The 27,784-nt window shown below is 46.2% G+C and overlaps 2 protein-coding genes across 2 annotated transcripts in view; both read left to right on the top strand.

Moving 5' to 3' along the window:
* LOC143766170 (oocyte zinc finger protein XlCOF7.1-like) overlaps positions 1-27,784 on the top strand; it is a 235,386-nt gene that overhangs the window by 180,429 nt on the left and 27,173 nt on the right. The window lies entirely within an intron of this gene.
* LOC143767044 (gastrula zinc finger protein XlCGF66.1-like) overlaps positions 11,602-27,784 on the top strand; it is a 38,262-nt gene continuing 22,079 nt past the window's right edge. Inside the window, exon 1 of the mRNA XM_077255066.1 lies at positions 11,602-11,657. The gene's annotated coding sequence lies outside the window, so the exon portion shown is untranslated. The remainder of the gene's footprint in view (positions 11,658-27,784) is intronic.

Here is a 27,784-nt window from a genome sequence, read left to right on the forward strand (position 1 = left end):
GCACAGATACTGCAGGTGGTGCGGGAAATGGTGGGTTTACAGTGAGGGAAGGGATGTAGCGTTGCTGACTAGCTTCATTGGCTGAGGGTGCTGCAACCTTTAGGGACGTTTGGTAGTTAGTCCAGGCTTGCAAATGCATGGTGGATAAATGTCTATGCATGCAACTTGTATTTAGACTTTTAAGATTCTGACCTCTGCTTAAGGTAGTTGAACATTTTTGACAGGTGACTTTGCGCTGATCATTTGGATGTTGTTTAAAAAAATGCCAGACTGCACTCTTTCTACTATCGGATACCTTTTCAGGCACTGCAGACTGAGCTTCTTTAACCGGATGGCCACGCTGTCCTCCAACTGGTTTTGGTTTTGCCACGCGTTTTTGGCCAGATACGGGCCCGGTAGATGGAACCTGTTGTGATGTTGATGCCTGCTGCGGCTCCTCCTCCTCCGCTTCAGAACTACTGCCGCCTGCACCCTGTTCCCCCAATGGCTGCCAATCGGGGTCAACAACTGGGTCATCTATGACCTCCTCTTCTATGTTGTGTGCAACTTCGTCTGTGTCACAGTGTAAGCCGGTGGTATAGTGTTCGTGACGGGGCACCATAGTCTCCGCTGGGTTTGATTCTGGCTCAGTACACTGCGAGGGCAATGTTCTGGTCTGAGTCAAAGGAACAGCATAGTAATCTGGCTGTGGCTGTGCATCTGTGCACTCCATGTCTGATTCAATTTCTAATGGGCATGGCCTGTTAACTGTTTCACTGTCTAACCCAGGAATGGTATGTGTAAAGAGCTCCATGGAGTAACCTGTTGTGTCGACTGACGCATCCTTCACTGTTGTTCTGGGTGAAGGACACAAGGAAGCGACTTGTTCCTGACCGGGAGCATTCACTGACGATGCACTGCTCTGACATTTGGCACTTTCCGAGGAGGAGGCGAAAGAGCTAGAGGCAGAGTCAGCAATGAAAGCCAATACTTGTTCCTCCTGCTCCGGCTTCAAAAGTGGTTTTCCTACTCCCAGAAAAGAGAGCCTTCGAGGCCTTGTGTAGCCAGACAACGAACCTGGCTCAACAACTCGAGACTTAGGTGCTGTACTGCTTTTACCACGACCACCTGATGCTCCACCACCACTCATTACCAGCTGACAATGACCGCCCACGGCCACGACCTCTTCCACTAGACTTCCTCATTGTTTGCAAAACGTAACCAAAGTAACGGTATTTGTTACTGTAAAACAACTTATAAGGTGTTCTCAAAATTCTGTAGGATTTATATATACCTTTATAGGTGCCTGACACTGAAAGGAAAATCAGGCCCAATGTTACACACTAAGTTTTCTGTGCCCCAATAATTTGAGACAGATGGCACACACAGGACCGGCACTCAAGCAGAAATGCCAATTTTAATCTCCCACTTTTTTTTTTTTCAGGGACAATTTAAAAAAAAACAAAAAAAAAAACAATATTACACACTAGGTTTTCTGTGGCACACAATGAGAGACAGATGCCACACACAGGACTGGCACGGAGGCAGAGTTGCCAATATTTATCTCCCACTAAGTATTTTTTTTTGAAAAGGGAGAATGTACCCCCCCCCAAAAAAAAAAAGGCCAAGTATCACACACTGGTTTTCGGTGGCACACAATGAGAGACAGATGCCACACACAGGACTGGCACAGAGGCAGAGTTGCCAATATTTATCTCCCATCAATTATTTTTTTTTAGAAAAGGGAGAATTTATAAAAAAAAAAAATTGGCCAAGTATCACACACTGGTTTTCGGTGGCACACAATGAGAGACAGATGCCACACACAGGACTGGCACAGAGGCAGAGTTGCCAATATTTATCTCCCATCAATTATTTTTTTTTAGAAAAGGGAGAATTTATAAAAAAATAAAAAAATGGCCAAGTATCACACACTGGTTTTCGGTGGCACACAATGAGAGACAGATGCCACACACAGGACTGGCACGGAGGCAGACTTGCCAATATTTATCTCCCACTAATTTTTTTTTTTTGAAAAGGGAGAATGTACCCAAAAAAAAAGGCCAAGTATCACACACTGGTTTTCGGTGGCACACAATGAGAGACAGATGCCACACACAGGACTGGCACAGAGGCAGAGTTGCCAATATTTATCTCCCACTAATTATTTTTTTTTAGAAAAGGGAGAATTTATAAGAAAAAAAAAAATGGCCAAGTATCACACACTGGTTTTCGGTGGCACACAATGAGAGACAGATGCCACACACAGCAATGGCACGGAGGCAGACTTGCCAATATTTATCTCCCTGCAGTTATCTCAGAAAAGTATGGCAGGCAGCTATAAAAAGGACTGCTGCACACAAAAGTGTGGACAAACACACAAGATAGCTGTGCAGAAAGGAAGGAACAACAGGATTTGTGCTTTGAAAAAAGCAGTTGGTTTGCACAGCGGCGTACACACACAGCAACGCAGCTATCATGGTCAGGGAGCCTTCTAGGGCAGCCCAATGAGCGACAGCGCTGAGGAAAAAAAAAATTAGCTTCCACTGTCCCTGCACACAAAAGGTGGTGTTGGACAGTGGAAATCGCTACAGCACAAGCGGTTTGTAGCTTGATGTACCCTGCCTATCACTATCCCTGCTTCTGACGAAGCGGCAGCAACCTGTTGTGATTTTGCTTTTTGCTCCCTCTAGTGGTCATTAGTGATTTGACTCTGGAGCTTCTGTCTTTTCCTATATCCTCACCTGGGCCGTTAGTTCGGGGGCGTTGCTATATAAGCTCCCTGGACCTTCAGTTCAATGCCTGGCATCGTTGAAATCAGAGCTAATCTGTTGTGCTCTTGTCCTATGATCCTGGTTCCTGTATTTCAAGCTAAGTCTGCTTCCTTGCTTTTTGCTTTTGTTTTGTTTGGTATTTTTGTCCAGCTTGTTCCAATCTGTATCCTGACCTTTGCTGGAAGCTCTAGGGGGCTGGTGTTCTCCCCCAGGACCGTTAGACGGTTCGGGGGTTCTTGAATCTCCAGCGTGGATTTTTATAGGGTTTTTGTTGACCAGATTAGTTATCTTGCTATATTCTGCTATTAGTAAGCTGGCCTTTCTTTGCTGAACCTGGTTCATTTCTGTGTTTGTCATTTCCTCTTACCTCACCGTTATTATTTGTGGGGGGCTTGTATCTTGCTTTGGGGTCCCTTTCTCTGGAGGCAAGAGAGGTCTTTGTTCTCTTCTCCTAGGGGTAGTTAGATTCTCCGGCTGGCGCGAGTCATCTAGCGATCACCGTAGGCATGATCCCCGGCTACTTCTAGTGTTGGCGTTAGGAGTAGCTATTTGGTCAACCCAGTTACCACAGCCCTATGAGCTGGATTTTTGAATCTCGCAGACTTACACGTTCCTCTGAGACCCTGTCCACTGGGGTCATAACAGTATGCCAGGCCAGTATTAAATGTTTAATGCATTGCAGAAGTGGGATTATAAGAAAGAAAATTTTGAGGTTTTTTTTTTCCTCTCATTTTTTTTTTTTTTTTTTCTTTCTTTTCCCCTTTACCTCAGAGTGGCTTAAGCTTGCTGCAGACATGAATGTCCAGACCTTGATTACAAGTGTGGACCAGCTTGCCGCTCGTGTGCAGGGTATACAAGATTATGTTACCAGAAATCCTAGGTCTGAACCCAAGATTCCGATTCCTGAACTGTTTTCAGGAGACCGATTTAAGTTTAGGAATTTCAGGAATAATTGTAAATTGTTTTTGTCCCTGAAACCTTGTTCGTCTGGAGACTCTGCTCAACAAGTAAAAATTGTTATTTCATTCTTACGGGGTGACCCTCAAGATTGGGCTTTTTCGTTGGCGCCAGGAGATCCGGCATTGGCTGGTATTGATGCGTTTTTTCTGGCGCTCGGTTTACTTTATGAGGAACCCAATCTTGAGATTCAGGCAGAGAAAGCCTTGCTGGCTATGTCTCAGGGCCAGGACGAGGCTGAGGTGTATTGCCAAAAATTTCGGAAATGGTCCGTGCTGACACATTGGAACGAGTGTGCACTGGCCGCTAATTTTAGAAATGGCCTTTCTGAGGCCATTAAGAATGTTATGGTGGGTTTTCCCATTCCCACAGGTCTGAATGATACCATGTCCCTGGCTATTCAAATTGACCGGCGGTTGCGGGAGCGCAAAACCGCAAATTCCCTCATGTTGTTGTCTGAACAGACACCTGATGTGATGCAATGTGATAGAATCCTGACTAGAAATGAGAGGAAAATTCATAGACGCCGGAATGGCTTGTGCTACTACTGTGGTGATTCTACACATGTTATCTCAGCATGCTCTAAACATATATCTAAGGTTGTTAGTCCTGTCACCGTTGGTAATTTGCATCCTAAGTTTATTCTGTCTGTAACTTTGATTTGCTCACTGTCATCTTATCCTGTCATGGCGTTTGTAGATTCAGGTGCTGCCCTGAGTCTTATGGATCTCTCATTTGCTAAGCGCTGTGGTTTTATTCTTGAACCATTAGAAAATCCTATCCCTCTTAGGGGTATTGATGCTACGCCATTAGCAGAAAATAAACCGCAGTATTGGACACAGGTTACCATGTGCATGACTCCTGAACACCGCGAGGTGATACGTTTTCTCGTTCTACATAAAATGCATGATTTGGTTGTTTTGGGGCTGCCATGGTTACAAACCCATAATCCAGTCCTTGACTGGAAGGCTATGTCAGTGTCTAGTTGGGGCTGTCGTGGTATTCATGAGGATTCCCTGCCTGTGTCTATTGCTTCTTCTACGCCTTCGGAAGTTCCGGAGTATTTGTCTGATTATCAGGATGTCTTTAGCGAGTCCAGGTCCAGTGCATTGCCTCCTCATAGGGAATGTGACTGTGCAATAGATTTGATTCCAGGCAGTAAATTTCCTAAGGGAAGACTGTTTAATCTGTCGATACCTGAACATACCGCTATGCGTTCATTTATCAAGGAGTCTCTGGAGAAAGGACACATCCGTCCGTCTTCTTCCCCTCTTGGTGCGGGATTCTTTTTTGTGGCTAAAAAGGACGGATCTTTGAGGCCTTGTATTGACTATCGGCTTTTAAATAAGATCACTGTCAAATTTCAGTATCCTTTGCCGCTGTTGTCTGACTTGTTTGCCCGGATTAAAGGTGCCAAGTGGTTTACCAAGATAGACCTTCGTGGTGCGTACAACCTTGTGCGCATTAAGCAAGGGGATGAATGGAAAACCGCATTCAATACGCCCGAAGGTCATTTTGAGTACTTGGTGATGCCTTTTGGGCTCTCTAATGCCCCTTCAGTTTTTCAGTCCTTTATGCATGACATTTTCCGGAACTATCTGGATAAATTTTTGATCGTTTATCTGGATGATATTCTGTTTTTTTCTGATAATTGGGACTCGCATGTGGAGCAGGTCAGGATGGTCTTTAAAATTTTGCGTGAAAATTCTTTGTTTGTCAAGGGCTCAAAGTGTCTTTTTGGTGTACAGAAGGTTCCCTTTTTGGGGTTCATTTTTTCCCCTTCTGCTGTGGAGATGGACCCAGTCAAGGTCCGAGATATTCTTGATTGGACTCAGCCCTCGTCAGTTAAGAGTCTTCAGAAGTTCTTGGGTTTCGCTAACTTCTACCGTCGTTTTATCGCTAACTTTTCTAGCATTGTGAAACCTTTGACGGATATGACCAAGAAGGGCTCCGATGTGGTTAATTGGGCTCCTGCTGCCGTGGAGGCTTTCCAGGAGTTGAAACGTCGGTTTACTTCGGCGCCTGTTTTGTGCCAGCCTGATGTCTCGCTTCCCTTTCAGGTTGAGGTGGATGCTTCAGAGATTGGAGCAGGGGCCGTTTTGTCGCAGAGAGGCCCTGGTTGCTCTGTTATGAGACCTTGCGCCTTTTTCTCTAGGAAGTTTTCGCCTGCGGAGCGAAATTATGATGTGGGCAATCGGGAGTTGTTGGCCATGAAATGGGCATTTGAGGAGTGGCGTCATTGGCTCGAGGGTGCTAAGCATCGTGTGGTGGTCTTGACTGATCACAAAAATCTGATGTATCTCGAGTCTGCTAAACGCCTGAATCCTAGACAGGCCCGCTGGTCACTGTTTTTCTCCCGTTTTGACTTTGTTGTCTCGTATTTACCAGGTTCAAAAAATGTGAAGGCCGATGCTCTTTCCAGGAGCTTTGTGCCTGATGCTCCTGGAGTCGCTGAACCTGTTGGTATTCTTAAGGATGGTATTATCTTGTCAGCTATTTCTCCAGATCTGCGACGTGTGTTGCAGAGATTTCAGGCTGATAGGCCTGATTCTTGTCCACCTGACAGACTGTTTGTGCCTGATAAGTGGACCAGCAGAGTCATTTCCGAGGTTCATTCCTCGGTGTTGGCAGGTCACCCAGGAATTTTTGGCACCAGAGATCTGGTGGCCAGATCCTTTTGGTGGCCTTCCTTGTCTAGGGATGTGCGGTCATTTGTACAGTCCTGTGGGACTTGTGCTCGAGCTAAGCCTTGCTGTTCTCGTGCCAGCGGGTTGCTCTTGCCCTTGCCTGTCCCTAAGAGACCTTGGACACATATCTCCATGGATTTCATTTCTGATCTTCCGGTGTCTCAAGGCATGTCTGTTATCTGGGTGATATGTGATCGCTTCTCCAAGATGGTCCATTTGGTTCCTTTGCCTAAGCTGCCTTCCTCTTCCGATCTGGTTCCTGTGTTTTTCCAGAACGTGGTTCGTTTGCACGGCATCCCTGAGAATATTGTGTCAGACAGAGGATCCCAGTTCGTTTCCAGATTCTGGCGATCCTTTTGTAGTAGGATGGGCATTGACTTGTCGTTTTCGTCTGCTTTCCATCCTCAGACTAATGGACAGACGGAGCGAACTAATCAGACTTTGGAGGCTTATTTGAGGTGTTTTGTCTCTGCTGATCAGGACGATTGGGTGACCTTCTTGCCGTTGGCTGAGTTTGCCCTTAATAATCGGGCTAGTTCCGCCACCTTGGTTTCGCCGTTTTTCTGCAACTCTGGTTTCCACCCTCGTTTTTCTTCGGGTCATGTGGAACCTTCTGACTGCCCTGGGGTGGATTCTGTGGTGGATAGGTTGCAGCGGATCTGGAATCTTGTGGTGGACAACTTGAAGTTGTCACAGGAGAGGGCTCAGCGCTTTGCCAACCGCCGCCGCGGTGTGGGTCCCCGACTACGTGTTGGGGATTTGGTGTGGCTTTCTTCCCGCTTTGTTCCTATGAAGGTTTCCTCTCCCAAATTTAAACCTCGTTTTATTGGTCCTTACAAGATATTGGAAATCCTTAATCCTGTATCCTTTCGCCTGGATCTTCCTGTGTCGTTTGCTATCCACAACGTGTTTCATAGGTCCTTGTTGCGGCGGTACGTTGTGCCTGTGGTTCCTTCTGCTGAGCCTCCTGCTCCGGTGTTGGTTGAGGGCGAGTTGGAGTACGTGGTGGAGAAGATCTTGGATTCTCGTCTCTCCAGGCGGAGGCTTCAGTACCTGGTCAAGTGGAAGGGCTATGGTCAGGAAGATAATTCCTGGGTGGTCGCCTCTGATGTTCATGCGGCCGATTTAGTTCGTGCCTTTCACGCCGCTCGTCCTGATCGCCCTGGTGGTCGTGGTGAGGGTTCGGTGACCCCTCACTAAGGGGGGGGGTACTGTTGTGATTTTGCTTTTTGCTCCCTCTAGTGGTCATTAGTGATTTGACTCTGGAGCTTCTGTCTTTTCCTATATCCTCACCTTCATTTCTGTGTTTGTCATTTCCTCTTACCTCACCGTCATTATTTGTGGGGGGCTTCTATCCAGCTTTGGGGTCCCCTTCTCTGGAGGCAAGAAAGGTCTTTGTTTTCCTCTACTAGGGGTAGTTAGATTCTCCGGCTGGCGCGAGTCATCTAGCGATCACCGTAGGCATGATCCCCGGCTACTTCTAGTGTTGGCGTTAGGAGTAGCTATTTGGTCAACCCAGTTACCACAGCCCTATGAGCTGGATTTTTGAATCTCGCAGACTTACACGTTCCTCTGAGACCCTGTCCACTGGGGTCATAACAGCAACCTCTCCCTACGCTCAGATCAGCAGCAGTAAGATGGCGGTCGGCGGGAACGCCCCTTTATAGCCCCTGTGACGCGGCAGAAAGCAAGCCAATCACTGCAATGCCCTTCTCTAAGATGGTGGGGACTGAGATCTATGTCATCACGCTGCCCACACTCTGCGTCCACCTTCATTGGCTGAGAAATGGCACTTTTAGCGTCATTGAAACGCGACTTTGGCGCGAAAGTCGCGTACCGCATGGCCGACCCCACACAGGGATCGGATCGGGTTTCATGAGACGCCGACTTAGCCAAAAGTCGGCGACTTATGAAAATGAACGATCCGTTTCGCTCAACCCTAGTGGCGACAGTTTTCACACGTACCGGAGACACTTGCTCACATAAACCCACTTAAGTGAGTGGGTCTGTGCACATATCAGTGTGTTTCCACAGACCGTTGCCTGCTGGCAAAATACATTGACATGTCTGTTTTTTAACAGCAGCATTGGCCACAAAACATCCTGCACACGTACACATTGATGACACACGGATGACATCCGTATGTCATTAGCATCACTCGTACCGGTGCCTGGGAAGCAGTACATATGGTACTGATGCGGCACACTTATGCCACAAGTATTAGGCCGGCATCACACATGCGAGTTTTACGGACGTAAGAGCGCAGAAACTACGTCCGTAAAACTCGCATAACATACGGCACAATTATTCTCAATGGGGCTGCTCTTATCAGCCGTATTTTACTGATCCGTATTATACGGTCCTCTACGGCCGTACAAAATCGCAGCATGCTGCGTTTGTCAGCGTATTGCGCAAAAAAATCGCCAATGAAAGTCTATGGGTGCGAGAAAAATACGGATTCCACACGGACCAGCAGTGTGACTTGCGAGAAATACGCAGCGGTGTTAGTGAAAAGTCGGTAATTCAATTGCCGGCTTTTCATTTCTCCTGCCTAAACCCGACAGGATATGAGACATGGTTTACATACAGTAAACCATCTCATATCCCCATTTTTTTTGCAGATTCCACACTACTAATGTTAGTAGTGTGTATGTGCAAAATTTCAGCACTGTAGCTGCTGAAATAAAGGGTTAAATGGCGGAAAAAATTGGCGTGGGCTCCCGCGCAATTTTCTCCGCCAGAGTAGTAAAGCCAGTGACTGACAGCAGATATTAATAGCCAGGAGAGGGTCCATGGTTATTGGCCCCCCCCGTGGCTAAAAACATCTGCCCCCAGCCACCCCAGAAAAGGCACATCTGGAAGATGCGCCTATTCTGGCACTTGGCCACTCTCTTCCCACTCCCTGTAGCGGTGGGATATGGGGTAATGAAGGGTTAATGCCACCTTGCTATTGTAAGGTGACATTAAGCCAGATTAATAATGGTGAGGCGTCAATTATGTCACCTATCCATTATTAATCCAATTGTATGAAAGGGTTAAAAAACACACACACACATGATTTTAAAGTATTTTAATGAAATAAACACAGCGGTTGTTGTAATAATTTATTGCTCTCTCAATCCAATTCCAGGCCCTCGCTTGGCAAAATAATAAACGCACAAGATACATACCTTCTGATGTCAGATCACGTCCAACGAGGTAATCCATCTGAAGGGGTTAACTAATATTACAGGCACGAGCTGCGATAAACCACTCGCTCGTGCCTATAATCCCCGGGTGCTGAAAGGAAAGCTGGATCTGTACTTACATTGAGTCGCGGTGATGCGCCCCTGCTGGATGTTCGCATGAACTGCAGCCTGAGAACTTTTTCCCACGCTCCAGGTCATATGAGGACTTCCACCAGGGGGCGCATCACCGCGACTGAAGGAAATGTAGGTCAATGACCTACATTTCATTCATTCGCCGGGGAATTACAAGCACGAGCACACAGCTGCATTAGCAGGGCTCCTGCCTGTAATATTAGTTAACCCCTTCAGATGGATTACTTCGTGGGACGAAACGGTTCACCAGAAGGTATGTATCTTGTGCGTTTATTATTTTGCCAAGCGAGGGCCTGGAAATGGATTGAGAGAACAATAAATTATTACAACAACCGCTGTGTTTATTTCATTAAAATACTTTTAAATCATGTGTGTGTGTTTTTTAACCCTTTCAAATAATTGGATTAATAATGGATAGGTGTCATAATTGACGCCTCTCCATTATTAATCTGGCTTAATGTCACCTTACAATAGCAAGGTGGCATTAACCCTTCATTACCCCATATCCCACCGCTACAGGGAGTGGGAAGAGAGTGGCCAAGTGCCAGAATAGGCGCATCTTCCAGATGTGCCTTTTCTGGGGTGGCTGGGGGCAGATGTTTTTAGCCACGGGGGGGCCAATAACCATGGACCCTCTCCTGGCTATTAATATCTGCCCTCAGTCACTGGCTTTACCATTCTGGCGGAGAAAATTGCGCGGGAGCCCACGCCAATTTTTTCCGCGATTTAACCCTTTATTTCAGCAGCTACAGCGCTGAAATTTTGCACGCACACACTACTAACATTAGTAGTGTGGAATATGAAAAAAAAAAGGGGATATGAGATGGTTTACTGTATGTAAACCATGTCTCATATCCTGTCGGGTTTGTGCAGGAGAAATGAAAAGCCGGCAATTGAATTACCGGCTTTTCACAGATATCGCGCTGAATGAAATATAAATACAGAATATATATATATATGTGTCTCAATTACATATATATATATATATATATATATATATATATATATATATATACTGTATATATGTTTTCCCGAACATTTGAGCACATAAATCCATTAGATGTCGGTTTTGCAGGCCTGCGCGAAAATCTCGCAGTACGGATGCCATACGGATTACATACGGAGGATGCCATGCGCAAAATACGCTGCCACACCCTGACTACGGATCACTATTTTGGGAACATTTCTCCGTATTACAGCTGTAGTACGGACGTATAATACGTGGCGTATTGTCTTACGCCAAGTGTGACGCCGGCCTTACACACATGTACACGGATATCTCTGGTACTGGTTTTTCCAGTACTGGAAATATCAGGACGTGTGAAACATGCCTAAATGTACCAAATGAGCCAGAAATCCTTCTAATATGCAGTTGTCCTGAATACTGCTCATTGCCTCTGACCTCGCTTAAAAGGGTTTTCCACTACTTGAACAACCCTTTCTGAACCACTGTTTCCTCTAAGTAAAATGACAACACCTAAACTCACCTCAGATTCTCTTCCCCTCGCTCCAAATGATTGACCAGTTTTACCCACATGTGTACATGGTGAACAGCTCTGCTCTGTACACCTCGTACACACGCGGCTCCGCTCCGTACACCTCGTACACACACGGCTCAGCTCCGTACACCTCATAAACACACGGCTCCGCTCCGTACACCTCGCACACACACTGCTCCGCTCCGTACACCTCGTACACACATAGCTCCGCTCCGTACACCTCGTACACACACGGCTCTGCAACATCCACCCTGAAAACCCCTCCTGACCCCACACAGAAACTTCCCCTCATCCAGCACCAGGACAACCAGCACAGCAGAGTCCTGCATACACTGAGGCCCCTGATCATGTGACCCCTGACTCCTCCCCTCCGGTGACCTCATCCCAGGTCCTGTGCGCACAGAACAGCCATATATGTGGTGTGCGGCTCTGCAGGTGGAGGTAGGTGCTGGAGATTCCCCATTACTGGGCGGGGGCAGGGGGCAGTAACTCTTCCATTACTGAAGTGATTTTGGGGGGCTTGTGCTCCAGGAGACATATTTTCCCTCTGTTCCCAGTGATGTAGCCTCAGACCTGGCGGGTTGGATAGTACAGACACATATCGCGCACACTGTGCCCCTCCGTCCCCCTGAGAATAGTGACCGGGGTAGTAAATAACATGACGTCACTTCTGACCCTCAGTCGTGTATGTTCCAATCTACGACACGAGAAGCCGATCCCGGATCAGACGATTCCCCACATGTGACCATCACTGAGACAATCTCACACCGCTCTCTGCACCTACAGCCAGAAGGGGTTAATGTATAACCTGGGAAGGGGTTAATGTATAACCTGGGAAGGGGTTAATGTATAACCTGTACAATATGGTGAACAGTTTGGCTTGATTGATTTTTTTTTTTCCACCATTTTTTTTCAACATTTTTTTTCAGTTACAAATCTACATTGTGAATTAATGCACCATTTTTTTAAATCTGACCAGTGTCACGTTTTGAGGTAATAACTCTGGAATGCGTCTAAATATCCTAGTGATTTTAAAATGTTTTTTTTGGGGTTACATTGTACATTATGGTAGCGGTAAATTTTAGGTCAGAACATTTTTTTTTTTTATTTGATCATTTGCATTTTCCAAACTTTAAATGCTTATATCCTTAAATCAGATAGTCATACCACACAAAATAGTTGATAAATAATATTTTCTCATATATCTATTTAATGCCAGCATAATTTTTCAAACGTCCTTTTATTTTCTTACAATATTAGAAGGGTTAAAATTTAGCAGCAATTTTACATTCTTTTTAAAGTAATTCACAAATCCTGATTTGTGCCGACCTTTTCAGTTTTGAAGAGACTTTGAGGGTCCTATATGTCAGAAAACCCCTTGAAGTCAGCACTGGCGTCAATGTCTCCGCCTTCAGACAAATCGAACATGAAGAGGCAGTCCGGGCTGCAGCTTCTCTCTCGCTTCCTCTTCACGTTCAATTCAACAGGAGGTGAGGACAGTCATGTCAGTGCTTATTGGGTGCCGGGGTCATGTGTCACAACATCATCACAGGAGAGAGCAAGTGCCGACACCGCGGGATTGGCACCAGCATGGTAGGTAAGTATAATTTTATATGGGGGAATAGCGTGGGGTTTAAAAAGAAGTTGTCCAAGTAGTGGACAACTTCTTTCAAGCAAGAGGAATTGAAAAATTATATTTTTTTTCCACTAAAATATTGGTTTAGCTGCAAATTTTTCATTTTTACACAGGGGAATAGGAGAAAATGGACCCTAAAATGTATTTAACTATTTATCTCAAATGCGGCAATATCCCATATGTGATCAAATACTGCTCTTTAGGCACATGGCATGGCTCTGAAAGGAAGAAACTATTTATTTTTTGGACTGCAAAATTGTCTGCAATATGTTGCAGATGCCATGTTGCATTTTGAGAGCCACCAAGGTGCAAAGACAGCACAAACCCCTAAAAGTGACTCCATTTCCAAAGCTACACCCTTTGATAAATTTATTTAGGGGTGTGGTAAGCATTGGTGTTTCGCAGAATTTCTAATAATGGTCCGTGAAAATTACATTTTAAATAAAAATTGAAGGAATTAACTTTAGGAGAGATCAGCGCTATAGGGTCTTATCCGATGGACACAAATTTCATTCAATTCAAATTGCACTAACCTGATAGATCTATTGGTTATGCATATAGATCTCAATGAGGATTCCAGCTGCAGCAGATCCACGGGTCTGAAAGAGACCGTATCAGTATGACAAGATAGAGGATCCACAAAATCCTCTATCTTGTCAACAGGTTCAAACGAACACACCATATGGCATAGTAACTACTGAAATAGAGAATTGTTTAGTTACATGAAAACAATGAACTCCATACGGTATAAACAGTAGTTTGCAAAAGACAATTGACAACCTGTTAAACTAAATAAAAAGAAGAAGAAAAAAGAGAAGAAATGTTTATAATGACCATGAGGACAAATCACTGAGGCAGACAGAGTATGTACTATGCTACCGGTATATCAAATATCGTAAGAGGATAAGGTAGCAATTATCTTAGCATATTTTGGTACATCGATGAAAAGAAGGATTCCCAATGAAACCATTTCGCTTTCACTTTGTTAGCTGCCTCTTGTGTATGGGCTATTCGGGATTCCATCCGGTGAACTCTAGCCACCTCCCCAAACCATTCCTCTAGCGAAGGCGGGTCTAAGGGTTTCCAGTGTCATGGAAGTACCACCTTAGCAGCCTGAAGAAGGTGCCTCAATAATGATTTCTTAAAAGCATTCTTAGGCATGGGAAACATAAATAGTAGAATTGCTTCCGGGCTTTTAGGGATTGACACCCCCGTCACTTCTTTAATCGCTTTAAGAACACCCTCCTAGAAGGCCGCCAAGGCCAGGCATGCCCACCATATATGCGACATTGAACCTGCATGATCCCCACATCGCCAGCACAAGTTGGATACTCCCGGGAACCATTTATGTAAGATCAAAGGAACACAATACCATCTAGATACTATTTTATAACAAGTTTCCTGAGCTTTAGTGGCTACACTAGATTTATGAGAGAGATGGAAATATTTATACTATTGTTCTCTTGTAAAGGTTTGATGAGCTCCTTTTCCCATGCCTTACAATAAGGGGGAAGCATATCCTGATCACTATCTAATAGAAGCTTATACAGTAGATATTGGAGATTGCATGTACAGGATTAGTGGGGGCCATACATAGGGATTCAAACGAAGAAAGCAGGCGCACCCATTATAAATTACTAGATGGTGGCCCGATTCTAACGCATCGGGTATTCTAGAATATCGATGTATGTATATAGCAGCCACATAGTATATAACACAGGCCATGTATTATATAGCAGACAATACTACGTGGCCTGTGCTATATACTATGTGGCTGCGATATACATACATACATATTGTTGAATACCTGATGCGTTAATACAGGCCACGCAGTATATAACACAGCCCACGCAGTATATAACAGCCCACGCAGTATATAGCAGCCACGCGGTATATAACACTGGCCACATAATATATAGCACAGCCCACGCAGTATATAACACTGGTCACGTAGTATATAGCAGCCACGTGGTATATAACACAGCCCACGTAGTATATAGCAGTGTGGGCACCATATCCCTGTTAAAAAAAATATTTAAAATAAAAAATAGTTATATACTCACCCGCCAGGATCCAGCGAAGCTGTGCCGAGACGCGGGCGGCTGCCGCCATCTTCCGTTCCCAGGATGCATTGCAAAATTACCCAGATGACTTAGCGGTCTTCTAAGTCTTCTGGGTAATTTCGCAATGCATGTCTGGGAACGGAAGATGGCGGAGGCCGTGCGCGTCTCGGCGGACTACGGAGGGTGAGAATAGCAGTTTTCCAGGACGTCCCTCCTGACAGCACCACCAGGAGGTTGTCCTTCTTATCCTTGATAGGGACAGGAAACACAGAAGAGGTTAAATAGCCCCTCCCCACCTCCACCCCTCAGTGTTTTTCCTGTCCCTATCAGGGACAGACGCAGAGGAGCGATGGCACGGCTTACCGTGCTGAAGATCCACGTAACCGGTCGAGCAGGGCTCCCGGAGCAGTCTCATCCCTCTCCCGAGGGCTCTGAGCAGGCGGTGCAGGGCGCCGCATAATTGCGCTGATACCGCTGGAGGTCCCTCAGCGCCGGTCGAGCTGTGCTCCCGACTTCGGTGCATCCCTCTTCAGAGGGCTCTGCACCTTTTTGCTGCACCCGGATACCGGCGGTGATTCTCCCAACCCACGCCGGAGAGCGCGCTGGGTTGGGCCTGCGGGGGGCGTGCCGCGTCATCAGAGCGCGCCGCGTCGTCAGGGGTGCCGCGTCATCGGGACGCCGCGTCATCAGAGCGCGCCGCGTCTCTGGCGTGCCGCGTCACCGAGGCGACGCACTGGCGTGTGTGCCGCGTCTCTGGGGCGCGCCGCTGCAGCGACGCTGTAACCACCAATGGGAACTTCCGGTGGCGTTCCCGGGCAGCTCGGGGGACGCCGGAAGCAGGCGTCAGGCTGTATTATAACAGCTGAAGAAAAGAATCCCCGCCCAGCAGCAGTGGGCGTCAGAGACCCGCAGTAATCACCGGCAGCTGAGCTCGGAAGGACGACGAATCAGATGTTTTGAAGACAGGTGAGAGCCCTATTTAATCAGAAACATCTGACTGCACACTGTTCCTAGAGAAATGGAGAGTGCAGATCGTCAGGAAACCCTGTCCTCAGAGCTCGCCCCCGATCATGTAAGTTATACAAAGGGGGTCTGTATCACATATCATAACACAAGCTATAGGGCCTCTCTATGTCTATTGCAGGATAAGGGGATGTCCAACCGCCCAGCATCAGGCCAAAAGCGCAGGACAAAATGCCCTCTATGCTCCAGCAGGCTACCAGAGGGGCATAGCAAGAAAGTATGTGATAAATGCATGGCAGGACTTCTTAAAGGAGAACAGACTTCCCTCCTGGATAGTATTAAAACTATGATCAGGGAAGAAGTACAGTCCACAGTATCAGCGCTGTTGCCAGTCGATTCTCCCCGCCCTAAGAGACCTAGGTGGGAGCAGGATCTTAGTTCAGAAGAAGGGGAGCTTTCAGCCTACTCCGTATCCGATTCCATGGAGGGAGAACGCTCTTCAAATATCCTCACAGAGGAAAAGAAGAGATATCTATTTTCTTCTGAACACACTGAGACACTACTACAGGCCGTCAGAGATACCATGAGAGTAGAGGAGGCCACAGAACCCCTTACAGTCCAAGACGAAATGTTTGGGGGGCTCAGAGCTCGTAGAAGCAGAGTGTTTCCCGTAAATCGTCATATTCAAGAAATGATCTTAGAAGAATGGGGCGATGTAGGGAAAAAACTGATAGTCCCAAGAGATTTCAAATATCGCCTGCCCTTTGATCCAGAGGAGACCAAAATCTGGGAATCTGTTCCTAAAGTGGATATACCCGTAGCCAAGGTCTCAAAAAAGACCGCCATCCCTTTTGAGGATTCCTCGGGTCTTAAGGATCCTATGGACAAAAGATCTGAAGATCTCCTCAAAAAGGCCTGGGAGGCCTCGGCTGCTGTCATGAAAACCAATATTGCGGCCACCTCAGTTGCCAGATCAATGTCCCTGTGGGTAGAGAAACTTGAGACCCAGATTAATAATAAAATGCCTAGAGACGAGATTCTAAAATCTTTACCACTCCTAAAGATGGCAACAGACTTTATGGCCGATGCCTCGGCAGAGTCAGTGCGGTTTGCTGCAAGGAACAATGCTTTATCCAATGCAGCGAGAAGAGCTCTGTGGCTCAGATCATGGTCCGGCGATACACAGTCAAAGAACAAACTGTGTTCAATACCCTTTTCTGGCCTTCACGTTTTTGGTCCAGTACTGGACGAGTTGCTTGAAAAAGCAGCGGATAAGAAAAAGGGTTTCCCAGAAGAAAAACCAAAAAACACGCCGCCCTTTCGTAGGTCTCGTTTCCATCCCAGACAGGACTATAGAGGAAAAGGGAAAGGTGGAAGATGGAGCTACCCGAAAGGTGGTAGAGGCAGAGGTACCTTTCAAGACCAAAAATCAAGATCTAATAAACAATGACGCCAATCTAGTGGGGGGAAGGCTTCAGTACTTCCTACAAGGTTGGCAAAACATCTCTCAGAACCCATGGATCCTAAGTTTGATAGAACGAGGATACAAAATAGAGTTCAGCCAAACACCTCCCAAAAGATTTTGCCTAACTCAGACCCAGTCTTTATCGACTCAGCAAAGACTTCTGAAGGATATTCAGGAACTTATCCAGATAAAAGCCATCATTCCGGTACCCCATGCCCAAAGGTTCAGAGGACACTACTCGAGTCTATTCTCCATAAAAAAAACAAACGGAGAATTCCGTACGATTATAAACCTAAAACCTCTGAATCGGTCAGTTACTTACAAACGATTCAAAATGGAATCTCTCAAATCTGCAATACCTCTAATCCGGGAAGGTTCAGTAATGAGCACATTAGACCTAAAAAGTGCCTATTATCAGGTTCCCATCTCCGCCTCACACCAACAGTATCTCAGATTCGCCATAAAAGACCAGGGCCAAATCCTGCACTATCAGTTCACATGTCTACCTTTCGGCATCTCGTCTGCTCCCAGAGTATTCACCAAACTCATGGCAGAAGTGATGGCGTTCTTGAGAGAGAAAGGGATACTTACCGTCCCTTATCTAGACGACATCCTGCTCATAGCGGACTCTCCACAACAGATGGAAGAGAACTTATCAACAACTATTTCACTCCTGGAAAAGCTAGGATGGCTAATAAATTTCAAAAAGTCAAGCCTCAAACCCGAAACAAGGAAATCATTTCTTGGGGTAATCCTAGACTCAGTTCAGGAACATACGTACCTCCCACTTCACAAGCAGGAGTCATTCAAAAAAGAAATCCAAAAATTACAAAAGCAAAAGCAAACATCCATAAGGAAAGCCATGCGAGTATTGGGCTTAATGACCTCTTGTATTTCCAGCGTCCAGTGGAGCCAGTATCACTCAAGACCCCTGCAGCAAGAGATCCTCTCGCTTTGGGACGGCAGGGACGTAACCCTGGACAACAAAATACGATTATCCCTGGATACAAAAGGTTCACTGTCATGGTGGACCATAACAGGAAATCTCGGGAAAGGAAGACCCTGGAGAACATCTCCGTCGGTAAATATCACTACAGATGCAAGTCACAGCGGCTGGGGAGCACACATAGAAGGGAATTACTCCCAGGGGACTTGGCCCGTATCAGTACAAACCAGGTCTTCAAATTACAGAGAACTAAGGGCAGTCTGGGAGGCCTTAAACGCATTCCAGGGAAGGTTAAAAGACCAACATATCCGTGTCTTTTCAGACAACTCGACTACAGTAGCCTTTCTACTTCACCAGGGAGGTCCAAAGCATCGTCACTTACAGGACCTATCGAACACAATATTCTCTTGGGCAGAGCAGACCGTCAGATCAATAACGGCGATACACCTGAAAGGAACCAAAAACCAGGTAGCCGACTTCCTAAGCAGGCAGAGACTATGTCCTACAGAATGGTCCTTAAACGACCAGATCTTCCTCCAGATAACCCAACGGTGGGGCTTCCCGGAAGTAGATCTATTTGCCTCAGGGAAGAACGCAAAGACAAAAAGATTTTTCTCACTAAACCCAGGAGACAGACCATCGGGAATAGATGCGCTAGCTCAGAACTGGGACATGAAGTTGGCTTATGCTTTTCCTCCATTGGCCCTAATACCGAGAGTATTGAGGAAGATTCAGGAGAGCCAGACATCAGTTATCTTGATAGCCCCATACTGGCCCAAAAGGAGCTGGTTTCCTCTTCTAAAGAGCATGTCCTGGGAGGATCCAATCCATCTACCAGCGGTACCAGACCTTCTGTCTCAAGGGCCCCTAGTCCATCAAAACCCGGGCCTTCTACAGTTAGCGGCATGGATCCTGAAAAAGAGATCCTAAGATCAAAAGGCCTCTCAGAACCAGTCATTGCTACTATTCAAAACAGTAGGAAACCGGTAACTGCCGCAATATACAGGAAGATATGGAAAAAGTTTTGTTCTCAGAGTACAGTTCCTGTATCGGTCTCTCATGGTCCAGATATTCCAAAAATCTTAGACTTCCTCCAGTCAGGTTTCGATAAGGGACTAAGGCCTAGTACACTGAAGGTACAGATCTCGGCCCTCAGTTCCTTCTATGACTTCCAACTAGCCTCCCATCCTTGGATAGTGAGGTTCGTCAAGGCCATTCAGAGACTTAGGCCTACAATTCGCAGTTCAGTGCCTCCCTGGGACCTAAACTTAGTGCTAAATGAACTTTGTAAAGCACCTTATGAGCCATTAGGTCAGGCAGACCTGAAAGCCGTAACACTTAAAGCCCTTTTTCTAGTGGCAATAACGTCAGCACGTCGCGTTGGTGAGATCCAATCTTTCTCTATTAAACATCCATACTTAAAAGTCCAGGATGACTGTATCATCCTTAAACTAAATCCCGGGTTCCTTCCTAAAGTGGTTACAGACTTCCACAGAAGTCAAGAGATTGTTCTACCTACATTCTGCCAGAACTTCAGTAATGACAAAGAGCGATTTCTCCACGCTCTAGACGTAAAAAGAACAATTCTACACTACTTGGAGATTACAGATAGCTGGAGAATTGACTCTAACCTCTTCATCCAGATGACCGGGAAAAACAAGGGGAAAAAAGCATCCAAAGCTACTCTAGCAAGATGGATTAAATCTACCATCACGGCAGCCTATATCTCGGCAGGAAGAACTCCTCCAGAAAGTCTCAAGGCACATTCGTTGAGAGCAATCTCAGCCTCATGGGCAGAAAGCGCTGGGGCTTCTATGGACCAAATATGCAGAGCTGCAACATGGTCGAGGTCAAATACCTTTTGTAGACATTATAAGTTAGATGTAACTGTGAATCAACAGACTACATTTGGGAGGAAAGTCCTCCAGGCTGTAATCCCGCCCTAAAAAATAAAGGAGTTATTTGGTATTTCTCCTGGTGGTGCTGTCAGGAGGGACGTCCTGGAAAGTAGGAATTAGTCCTACCGGTAAGTATGTTTCCAGGAGTCCATCATGACAGCACCCCTTATATACCCTCCCTTGAGTTCCCCTCTGATATGTGATGTAAACATGGGAAGAAGGGAATTTCAATAAAATAGAGTTGCATCCATCCTGGTGTGGTACTTGGAAAATCACTGAGGGGTGGAGGTGGGGAGGGGCTATTTAACCTCTTCTGTGTTTCCTGTCCCTATCAAGGATAAGAAGGACAACCTCCTGGTGGTGCTGTCATGATGGACTCCTGGAAACATACTTACCGGTAGGACTAATTCCTACTTTCTCGGTCTCCCATGACAGCACTACGGAGAGAGGGGATCCGCCCTTCGGGGACAGGAAACCTACAGATAAAAGGGCGGTACCTCTCCCTCGCATCAGTTGGTTTCCTGTCCCTGACGGGGAACCTCTTTTCGGCAGTACCTGCACGAAGACGTCGTATCCAGTGGACCGGGACCGGACAGTCGAGTTCCGGCAGCGAGGAGGCTCCTGCCGCGGCCTGTCTGGCACCCGAAGCCGCCACCGCTGGGACCGATGGGTTCTTCAGGGTGTGCGGGGGAGAGGCCGCCGCCAGACTCCGAGGGATGAAGGGGCGCTGGTCACCCGGAGCTCCTGTGCCGGCTGCTGCACGCTCCGGGTGAAGAAAGATGGCCGCCGCTCCGGAAATGCAGCATCAACTTCCGGGTCATCTCCGCGCGCATGCGCGGTAATTTCTCCTCTCCCAGGGATGTGCGCAGGACCGGAAGTGAGGAAGAACGCCGGGGGTGGCGCCGGATTCAAAAAGGGAGATAGTGCGACAACTATGTGTGCACCATCTCCCTTTAACCATGGAGGACAGCGATCCACAGCAGCTGCAGGCCAGGCAGCAGCATCATAAAAAAAGTGACCCAAAGAGCTCCAGAAGAAGTGGATCAAGCAGTCGATCCACACAGCGCAGCAGATCTGCTGCAGGGACTAACTCCCCTCCTTAAGAGGCTCCACTGCCAGACCCGGGCCCTCCTCCAGAACCGGTACCTGCCTCCACATCCGAATGGTGAGTGATCTCCGTGAAAGTATACATTTTTTTTATAATAGAGCTCCCTCTTCTCCCTTACTAGGGTAAGAAGAGCCTGGAGAAAAAGAAAAATAGGGTCTGCCCCACCTGTAACAAAGCTTTGCCGGTAACCTGGGGAAAAAAGCTTTGTAAATCTTGCATTCAGCGTTTATTATGTGAAGAAACCCCTGACTTCGCATCTGAACTTAAAACTATAATTATATCTGAAGTTCAGAATGCCCTGTTATCTTCCAAAAAATGGAAGGAAAAGGTGAAGGAGACGGTATATTCTCACTCTGTCCGATCCTCATCTGAGGACGCGGACTCTGACGATTCCAAATCCTCCCTATCTTCCTCCGATGAAGATTCGGGCCGTCATTGCTTCCCACTAGAGGAAGTGGACGCTTTTGTTAAAGCCGTCAGAGCCACTATGGGGGTTGAGGATCCCAGACCCGATAAAACGGCTCAAGATATTATGTTCGGAGGTCTGACACAAAAAAAGCGGAGAGCTTTTCCGTTAAACTCCAATGTCCAGACACTGATCAAAAAAGAATGGGAAAAACCGGACAGGAGAAATTCTTCAGTACCCTCGCTTAAAAGAAAGTATCCCTTCGATGATGAGGCGTCCACTTCTTGGGACAAGGCACCCAAATTGGACGTAGCAGTGGCCAAAGCCTCGAAAAAATTCAAGCTCCCGTTTGAGGATATGGGTACCCTCAAAGACCCCTTAGACAAGAAAGCGGATACCTTTCTCAAAGGGGCTTGGGAATCGGCTGGGGGTAGCTTGAGACCTGCAGTCGCAGCAACCTGCACCTCCAGGTCTTTGATGGTGTGGGTTGACCAGCTGGAAAGCCAGATCAAGGACGGGTCACCCAGAAGTAAATTGCTAGACTCAATCCCTGCAATTAGAGCAGCAGCAGCTTTCCTAGCGGACTCCTCAGCGGACTCAGTACGTTTAACATCCAAGGCCGCTGCCCTCTCCAACGCAGCCAGAAGGACCCTATGGCTTAAGAGCTGGCCAGGGGATCTCCAAACAAAGTTGAAATTGTGTTCTATCCCATGTGAGGGAAATTTCTTATTTGGGGAAACCCTGGATGACATCCTCCAGAAAGCAGGAGACAAAAAGAATGGGTTTCCAAATCTGGGGCCAGCCCCATTTAAACAGTCCTTTCGGAATCGTAAATTTTTTCGTCGAAGACCTCCCAGAGAACAGAATAAATGGGAAGAAGGGAGAAGACGAGATAGAGGTTACCTCTTTGGCAACACCTCCCGTGATAAAAAACCCTCCAAATGACATTTTCCCTACGGTGGGGGGAAGGCTCACCGCATTTCTTCCTGCTTGGGAGAAAATATCCAACAACACCTGGATTTTAAGACTCATACAATCTGGTCTAAAAATAGATTTCCTTCCCCCCCCCCCCCCTCGAAATTACGTAGTGACAAAAACGAGGTCTTCGGCAACAGAACAAGCGGCATTAGAGAAAGAGATTATTTCCCTACTGCAGAAAGCCGTAATTCAGGAGATCTCTCCTCAAGAAATGGGGGAGGGGTTTTTCTCCCCTCTGTTTCTAGTACCGAAACCCGACGGGTCCTTTCGGACAATTATAAACTTAAGAAATCTAAACAATTATGTAAGAAATCACAAATTCAAAATGGAAACAATAAAATCTACAATAAAAATTCTCTTTCCAAATTGCTACATGGTTGTGATAGACCTAACCGACGCATATTACCATGTGCCCATCCACGAACAATCTCAAAAGTTTCTCAGGATGGCGGTGTCCATAAAAGGAAAAATAAGAAACTTCCAGTACAGGGCCCTCCCGTTCGGGATTTCTATTGCTCCGCGGATATTCACAAAAATAGTAGCAGAGATGATGGCCCACATAAGGGAACAAAACATTATCATAGTCCCTTACTTGGACGATTTTCTTATTGCCAGCGACTCGGCTCAAAGTTGCAGAGAACAGAGAGACCGAGTAATGACTATTCTAACGGACTTGGGTTGGCTCATAAATATAAAAAAATCAAAGTTGGAACCCTCTCAGGTACAGGAGTTCCTAGGGCTGACGTTAGACTCCCAGGTTCAAGAATGCCGACTCCCGGGCCCCAAAAAAGACAAAATATTAGCCATGATAGCACAAACACTGCAAAACCCCTCCATGACTCTAAGGAGGGCAATGTCTCTGCTGGGGTCTCTATCTTCATGTCTGCCGGCGATACCCTTTGCACTATTCCACACAAGGGAGCTTCAGTGGCACATACTAGAATGGCAGTTAATATTAAAAAACAATTTGGAAAGCAAAGTCATTCTAAATTCCTCCGTTATTCATTCCCTTCTCTGGTGGGGAAAGAGCCAGAATATTTCAAAAGGGATTCCTTGGGTACCAAAAATATCTCGGGTAATAACAACCGATGCGAGTCCCAGGGGGTGGGGGGCCCACATGGGAAACAGAGTGACTCAGGGCAACTGGTCAATTCAGGAACTGTCAGCATCCTCAAATCAAAAAGAACTCTGGGCGGTGCATCAGGCTCTTCTATCATTCCTTCCCTACATTCGAGGACATCATGTCCGAATTTTCTCGGACAATATAGTGACAGTAGCCTATATAAATCACCAGGGGGGAACAAGGTCTCGGTTACTGATGAATTCCTCCGCCAAAATTCTCAGCCTTGCAGAAACGAATCTACTATCCCTTTCTGCACTACATATTCAAGGTTCAAAAAACGAGAAAGCAGATTACCTGAGTCGAACTCAGTTGAGAACAGGCGAGTGGTCCCTGAATCAGTCTGTCTACAACCAGATCACGAGAATGTGGAGAACCCCAACAATAGACTTGTTCGCCAATCACAAAAACAAAAAAGTAAACAAATTTTGTTCTCTAAGCCCGGAAGGGAATCCCCAGGCTCTGGATGCCTTTCTCATTCCATGGACACACAAACTAACTTACGCTTTTCCACCAACCATTCTGATTCCGGCAGTCATTCGGAAGGTCAGAGAGGACAAAACAAAGATGATCCTTATTGCCCCATTCTGGCCAAAAAGGACATGGTTTTCCTGGCTAAGGATGCTATCGGTCTCAGACCCATGGGTTCTACCGAATCTGCCAGACCTATTACAGCAAGGACCAATCTTCCACCCACAGGAGACGAACTTGCATTTGACAGCCTGGCTTTTGAACGGGAACTATTAATAAAAAGAGGTTTTTCAGACAACTTGGTTGCAACATTATTAAAATGTAGAAAACCTATTACTACTAAAATATATGGCAAAACATGGAAAAAATTCTTGTCTGTATCCAAAGTTAAAATCCAGGAGGGACCTTCAATTAATAAAATACTTGAGTTCCTACAAAAAGGGCTGGAACAAGGGTTAGCGGTTAGTACTCTTAAAGTGCAGATAGCAGCCCTGGGTGCACTCTATAACCAGAATATTGCAGCCAACCCATGGATAATAAGATTCATTAAAGCGGTAACAAGATCAAAACCTGTAGTTACCCAAAAGATGCCCTCATGGGACCTAAATTTAGTCCTTTCAGCATTATCTGGTCCACCATTCGAACCCATAGACACGATTCCCATAAAAACACTGTCACTTAAAACCATTCTTCTAGTAGCCTTAACATCGGCGCGCAGAATAAGCGATATTCAAGCCCTATCCTCTAACCCACCTTTTACAAAAATATTGGATGATAGAGTCACTCTTAGACCTGACCCGGCCTATTTGCCAAAAGTGGCGTCAAAATTCCATAGGTCACAGGAAATATCCCTGCCGTCCTTCTGCCCGAACCCTAGAAATGAGAGAGAGCAGAACTTCCATAATCTAGATGTTAGAAGATGCCTAGTCCAATACCTAGATTCCACCAGGGAGTATAGGAAGGAAGGCTCTCTGTTTGTTTGTTTCCAGGGTCCCAGAAAAGGATTCCGGGCATCTAAAGGCACTTTGGCAAGGTGGATAAAGGAGGCAATAGCGTTGGCATATTCATCCACGGGGAATGCGATCCCGGATGGTATAAGAGCGCATTCCACAAGAGCAGTAGCTACCTCATGGGCTGAGAGGTCAGAGGTATCAATAGAACAGATCTGTAAGGCGGCCACCTGGTCATCACCGTCAACCTTTTTTAGGCACTATAGATTAAATCTAGCCTCTATGTCTGACCTGACCTTCGGTCGAAGGGTTCTTGAGGCGGTGGTCCCTCCCTAAGCTTAGTCTCTGCAATTCTCTCCGTAGTGCTGTCATGGGAGACCGAGAAAGTCATAGTTACTCACCGATAACGGTGTTTCTCGGAGCCCATGACAGCACTCGCTTATTTCCCTCCCATCACGAGTGCGGTGAGCACCTTTAATTACATATGATTTATATAGTTTATATATTACAATTTAGGCACGGGGTTCCTTTTTTGTTAAGAAATGTTATAATATGGTATTTTCTCTGTTGTAAACTAACCTGGAGGTCCTCCGATGCTCTGTAAACCAACTGATGCGAGGGAGAGGTACCGCCCTTTTATCTGTAGGTTTCCTGTCCCCGAAGGGCGGATCCCCTCTCTCCGTAGTGCTGTCATGGGCTCCGAGAAACACCGTTATCGGTGAGTAACTATGACTTTTTTGTTTTTTTATTATTTTTAACATTACATCTTTTTACTATTGATGCTGCATAGGCAGCATCAATAGTAAAAAGTTGGGGACACACAGGGTTAATAGCAGCGATAACGGAGTGCATTACCCGTGGCATAACGCGGTCCGTTAACGCTGTCATTAACCCTGTGTCAGCGGTGACCAGAGGGGAGTATGGAGTGGGTGCCGGGCACTGACTGCAGGGGAGTAGGGAGGGACAAATTCTCGGCTGGACTGTGCCCGTCGCTGATTGGTCGCGGCAGCCATGACAGGCAGCTGGTGAGACCAATCAGCGACGCGGGATTTCCGGGACAGGCAGACAGACAGAAGTACCCCTTAGACAATTATATAGTAGATTGGCAAATGTAGAGAAAAAATGCCCTAGTTGAATATATTCAAAATAACATCTCGCTTTCTGTGGACGATCACCTAGAATAGCTGAGAGGGGAAGCAATACACCCTCAGGGGCCAATTGATAAAGACGCAAGAGGTTTTTCTTGGAGCTACCCAGAAAAAGGCTTGAGGAGACACCGGATGGGAATTTGGGTTATCTGTTATTGGGCATAATGGTCCTAATGGGTCAATTAGGATTTCCTTTATACAGAGAATGTGGACAGTTTTGAGTGTTTGCCTGACTCTAAGTGGAATAGGGATGTTATTTCAGGCCAAAATAGGCCAAGTCCATGGTAGAGTGGAAACTGATGTATGACAAGACTCATAGGCCATATGTACCCACAGTTTAGATTCTCTGCAGTGCAGAATATCTAAGATTCTTGCATCGGCGGACGCCAGATAATATTTTCAGCAATCCGCCTAACCTATACCCCCCTAAATCTTTTGGAAGCACCAAAACAGTGCTATGAATTCTTGGACGTCCCGCCGACCAAACAAATTGACTGAATTTACGCTGGACCCTCATCCAGAAGGAGGATGGGATATATATCGGGATAGTTTGTAGTAAATACAAAAGTCTAGGCAATGCAGTCATTTTGAGCAGAGGTGTCAATCTGCATTCCTCGAGGGCCGCAAACAGGTCATATTTTCAGGATTTCCTTGTATTGCACAGGTGATAATTTAATCACCTGCACAGAATGATTCCAGCACCTTGTGGAATGCTAAAGAAATCTTGAAAACACTCATGGTTTGAGGCCCTCGAGGAATGCAGTTTGACACCTCTGATTTTGAGGATGTTAACCCGGCCAAACCAGGAGAACTCTCCACGGTTCCAGGAATTAAGATCCACTTTCAATCTGGATAAAAAACGACCAAAGTTCAAGTCAAGCAATTTTGATAAATCTGCCGAAATAATGGTGCCCAAGTAGTTAATATGATTATTTGAGGGCCATTTAAATGGAAAATTAGATTCCATAACATTCACCATTTGCAAGGGTAGGGAAATATTCATGGCTTCAGATTTTTCAAGATTGATCTTAAAATTGGACCAACTACTAAAACGTGCTAGCTCAGACGCTAGGAAAGGGAGCGAGAGATGTGGATCATTTAGATAAATTAGCAGGTCCTCAGCAAATGCAGAACATTTATACTCTGAGTCCGCTATTTTGATTCCCCGTATTTCAGGATTAGCACGTATGGCCTCCATAAGATGCTTCAGTATCAGGGTATACAACATTGGGGAAGGGGGCAACCTTGTCGAGTACCATTCTTTATAGTAAAGGGGGCCGAAAGGGAGCCGTTAATTTTTAGCTGGACTGAGGGGGAGTGGCAGAGGGCTAAGATTTTTTAAGTAAATACAGGACCCAAACCGATGTGACTCAGAGTTTGAGAGAGAGAAGACCATGAGATCCTATCCTTTTCGGC

The sequence above is a fragment of the Ranitomeya variabilis genome, chromosome 4, assembly GCF_051348905.1.
Source record: "Ranitomeya variabilis isolate aRanVar5 chromosome 4, aRanVar5.hap1, whole genome shotgun sequence".
NCBI lineage: Eukaryota > Metazoa > Chordata > Amphibia > Anura > Dendrobatidae > Ranitomeya > Ranitomeya variabilis.